Genomic DNA, 5594 nt, shown 5'->3' with positions numbered 1-5594 from the left:
CCCATATCAATTATCTGTTGGCAGTCTAATGAGTTCACTTCAATAGATCACTTTATATTGAACCCATTTAAATGTAAATAACTAATATAAATGTTATAATATAATATGTAGCCCATATTAATTAATTAGGAATTATAAAATTCCTAACATGTGGCATTGTCATCATTACTAGAGGATACTTCTTTGATTTTTAAAGTTGTGTTTTTATGTTTTAGGCCAAATTTTGTCATTGTTACATTTTTATGGAGTGTACAAATGTGGTTTGGGATTGCTCACATGCTAAGATTTGTCTAAGATGTTAGGTTTGGCATGAGTTAAATTGCAAGCATATTTATCTAATTTATTTGGATTATGGGAGAGATAAGATGAACTAAAGCAGTAAAATTTTGGTAAAATAGTGAGGCTCTATATGTAATGTGTCTTTCTCATGCATTTCATTTATTTTTATATATTTAATAATTAGCTATACAGCCTATTGATTTTTTTTAAAAAAAATCCTATTGAGGTTATTTCTAAAAATGGTTATTACAATGACAAAAAATGGTTCATGTTAAGAATTTAAGATACATAGGTATCAAGCATAATATAATTAGGTGAACAATAAAAAGATATGCTATTAATATATTTTAGAATAGTCTCATTTTGATATTTTGTTTTTAATGCTATGTTTCGTAGAGAAGAAAAATAGAAGGGATGGAAATAAAAGAAAGATAATTTGAAGAAAAAAAAGAAACAGTAAAAATTAAATTGGATGTTGGCCTCTTAGGTTGATGAGAAATAGAGAGAAATAAAATAAAAAATGATAAACTTGTAAAAATATTATTATATCCTTAAATATTGATTGTTTTGTGTTAGGATAAAATAAATGAAGGACAAAAGAGTTAAAACTTCTGGTCTCACATGTTTAATAATTACCCAAGAGACAAAAAAACAGTTGTGTGAGATCCATTCACATCAAACTTAATCCCTCCACCAAACACAGTGTAAACTACCTCACTTTGATTAATCACTACACTTTTTTGCTTAATTTTAATGTCATTAATTGTTGACTCATATTCAACAAATACTTTTGCCATTGTATCTTATCATCCTTTATTTGCATTAAATGTTAGCTTCTCACATCATTAATTATATGTCTCATCATTATTATTTTTTCATTTGTTATTACTCTTATTGTGTAAAAAAATCTCAAAATAAGTGTCCTTTTTTTTTCTTAATCAGAAAATAGAAAATTTATTAGGGGGGCAAGCCAATGATATCCTCGAAAAAAGAAATAAGATAACCAAGACCTATATTCCTAGAGGAATCCTCCATACCAGGAGAAAAAAAAAATCAAAAGAGCTTTGTTGTTGAATACACCATTGAAAGCTAACAAACTGCCTCTGGAAAGGAAGATGAGATTGACACTAGCCAAAAAAACAAGCTAACTTTTAGAGGAGGAACACCCTAAGAGTGTGTTTGGAGGGAGAAATTTTAAATTCTAAGAATTTCAAATACTTCAATTAAAATTCTTTTATTTTCAAAATTTTGTGTTTGGATAAAAAAAAGTTAAAATTATGAGGATGAAAAAAAAAGAAAAAAATATGATTGGTGTGTTAGTTATTCGTGTTCCTCTATGCTCACACCGATATTTTAGGAGCTCAGACGGTGTTTCTTAGAGAAGACTGTAAGAAGAGAATTTCAATTTCTCACCTTTTAGAAGGAAATTGAAATTTCAGATTTTTAGTTGTTTAAAATTCTGTTTTAAAATTCTAAAATTTTAAATTCTTCATAAAAAACATCCAAACAATAAATTCTAAATTACAGAAATTCAAATTCTCTGATAAATTACTTTCCTCAGTTAAAATCCTCTATCCAAACACACTCTAAAGCAATAAGTTTGAGATGTTTAGATGCCTCAGCTGCAAAGAAAACATCAGTAGGCCGCAAAACTACAATCACTAAAACAGAAAACGGAGATTGAATTCTCATTTTATCTTTCAATGTAACATTAATTATTATTATTATTATTTTACTCATGTCACCTTTAATATTACTGATGGACAAGAAAACCTATAAATTAATTAATGATAATAAGGTTAACTAATTTTGTAAAATTATTCCATTTCATCTATTTTTTTTTTATCGTTCTTTCCTTACTAGTCTATCCTGTTCGGTTGAAAGGTCCTTGGAACTAAGTTAAATTAAAAATCTCCCTTTTAAAAGTTGGGTACTGGATTTTATATTATCGAATTACATTAAAATAAAATATTTTTATAAAAAAATAAAAAGAAACTCAAAAGGGGTTAATTAATTGGATAGTTCTAATATTCTTTCTGAAATAAAAATATTTTATAATTATAAAAAAATAATTAAAATCATGTTTTTCTCATTTTATTAAAGATAAAAATGTGACATGAAATTTTAAATAGAAAAAAAGGCTAATTTAGGTGCAATGCCTTGTTAATCTTACTACTTTAGGACATCTGAATTGCGAAAGATTGATGATCCCAATTTTTCTTTGTTACAAATAAATTATTAGAATTATTATCATTGTTTTTTTCCATATAAAAATAAAAAGATTAAATTATATCTGATGTCTTGTTAATCTTATTATTTTTAAACGAAAATATTTGAATTGTGACAACCTAATGATCTCACCTTTTTTTCACTACAAATAAATTTTATAATTATTATTTTCACATAAATATAAAATAAAATGAGTTAATTTAGGAGTGAGGCTTTATAAATTCTTCTACAAACTTAACTTGATTTTTGTAGACCATCCATTTTTTAAAATAACTTAAAAGATATTTCCAAAACTATTTCCCAATTTAATAAAATTTGGTGGACACTTTAATTTAATTTCCTTGAACATTATGCAAATTTTGGAATAGGTTCCTAATTTATTTTTTTAATTGGATCCCTAAACTAAGATAGTAGGTCACCGTGATTACTTTATGATGGTTTAAAACCATCACAAAAAAAACAATTTTTGGTGGTTTTAGAAATCCTAGGGACTCAATTAAAGATCTATTTGAAAATTTACAAATAGTAGATGAACTTGCCTACTAATTTAACCTTTAACTTATACAATGTTAAACTAAAATACCCCCATTTATTAATTTACAAATTTTTATACTATTTGTAACTACTTGTTGAATGCAAATTCCATTAAAAAAAATTAGTATTGATGTTTCACTATAAGAACCTTGTAAAAGTTAATGGTGTTAATATCCACTAAAAATAATTTTAATTTCTCCGCTATATTTTTTTTTTGAAAGACAGAACAAATTTTATTATAGAGGATACGATTTGTGACGCACAAAAATTACAAATAAGTAACTCAACATATATGAGCCAAAGCCAACAAATCAGCAGCCTATACCAAAACAATTAAAATGTAAGAATTTACAAAAAATCATGAAGCAAACTCTACCATTGAATAAAAAAATTTAAAAAATCAAGCAACTATCCTCAAGAATTCCATTGGATCATTCTGCAACACCCCTTGTTATATTGTCCAAAATCACACATAGATCACTTAATAATTATTTTTTGGCTTAAATAAGTTTTTCACACCTAAAATATATATTGTTTTCATATTATTATCTAACATTCATCTTTTCAACCAAGTACGTGAAAAATTTTTATGTTTCATTTTACTACCCGCTGTCAGTCCACTTCCGTTAAGTGATGACGTGACAGAAAGAGTGTCACACCATCATACCTTGACATTAACATGTCATCACTTTCTTCCCCTTCTCATTCTTCCCTTTCTCTCCTTCTCTTTCTCCAACAGAAACCACCACCACCGCTAACCGTGGTGTCGACCACCACCATTGTGCCGTCTAACCCTTATTTTTCAGATCTGACACTATTACAAAAAGCAGATTTAACATCAGCATATTAACATTGATTTTTGACAACAAAAATGTGGTGGCATTGTTATAAATAAAATAAGTTTATTAACATCGGTTTTTTCAGAAAACCGATGTTGGGTGACTTAATTTAAAAACCAAAACTGGACTGCCCGCGCACTCTCGTACTCTCGCTCCCACTCTCGCACTCTCGCACACCCTACTCCCAATCTCACACTCTCACTCCCACTCTCGTACTCTTGCAACACCACGCTGACCACCGTCGCAAGTGTGCTTCTCCAGCATGCGAAAACACTCACCGTCGCAAGGTCCACAGGTATGTCTTTCTCCCACCCAATCTACTATGCTTTGTTTACTTGTCCTACATGATCTTGAATGGTAGTTGATGCCTTGTGTTAGGGTGGTTGTTAGGACTTTCGGGATTTAAGAATTTAACCAAGTTTCCTACAACCTATTTGATGCAATGCCTGAGCTAATGTGAAGTATAAATAGTTCATGTTGTGTTGATAACGCGATGTGGTCTCGTAGTGTTTTCGTTTTCAACTTGCCTACTTGCCTACAACCTATTTGATGAAATGCCTGAGCTAATGTGAAGTATAAATAGCTAATATGAAGTATTAATTCCATCCTTAGTATACATTGGCAGGATATTATTTACATGAAGTTTAACTCTTGTCATATGTATTTTAAGTTAGTTACGTTTGATTAGATAGCATAATTATTAAAACCTTGGATACAAAAGAATTTACCATCTGGTTGAACTTGATGGACCTGGCAACTTTGTGGTGGAGTGCATTTTGCTAACCAGTCCAAGTCAGTGACATTAGCTTCTGTCTTTATGATATTTGAGTAAGAACATCAAATTAAAAATTGATAATTACATTCTTTCATATTTCTTCTTTTGCTAAAAGTATGGTATTTGTTCCCCTATCTCAACATATTCTAGAAGATTGTAGTATTATATACCTAATTACAATGTTGACTAGTTACAAATACAAAAAGGAAAATCACTCTATATATATAGAATATCTTCATAATTCTTCTTGTACTTGTAAGGTACATACTTTTTTTTATTGAGTTTGATTCAAGTTGTGGGACATTTATAAGAACAATTGAAGAAAAATTAGAGTGGTTTTTTAGGCTAGGTAGAAAAATACAGTTGGGAGAATTAACTTTAAGAACTTTAGGAAACTTCAATCATGTTAAGGAAACATGATAAGAAATAGTTTTCAAACAGTCTCAAACACAACGCCACTTGAAGAAGAAAACAAAAAATTATAAAGGATGGAGTTAGAAGATGGTGCAAAATAAGTTTTAATGGTTCGTCCATAAAAATAAACTAATAAGGTAGTAATTAATTTGTCAAAAGAATTATTTAACAATGTAGGATCTATTGTTTGATACTACCTTATTTTCCTCCTTCTAGTGCTTGCCTCATTCTTTACCCCCTCTCTTTACCTTATGCATTTTAAATGTATTCACAAAGTAGTGACTAGAACCATATGAAGCTTGATTGTCAACCCTACTACCTTATTTGAAGCTTTATTCACACAACCCCATTACCTTATTTCGCATAGGTTTCATCTGCTCTTCTTTTTGAGTGGAAGAGTCATCAGCCTTCATTTGCACCTAGAACGGGAAATTATCAACAAAACCAGTAAGTACACTTCTCAATCAACATATATATACCTAACCATTAAAAATTATCAAACACAGAAAATGTAGATCTTGCAA

The sequence above is a fragment of the Glycine soja genome, chromosome 5 (assembly GCF_004193775.1).
Source record: "Glycine soja cultivar W05 chromosome 5, ASM419377v2, whole genome shotgun sequence".
NCBI classification, from domain to species: domain Eukaryota; kingdom Viridiplantae; phylum Streptophyta; class Magnoliopsida; order Fabales; family Fabaceae; genus Glycine; species Glycine soja.
This window is presented reverse-complemented; position numbering follows the sequence as displayed.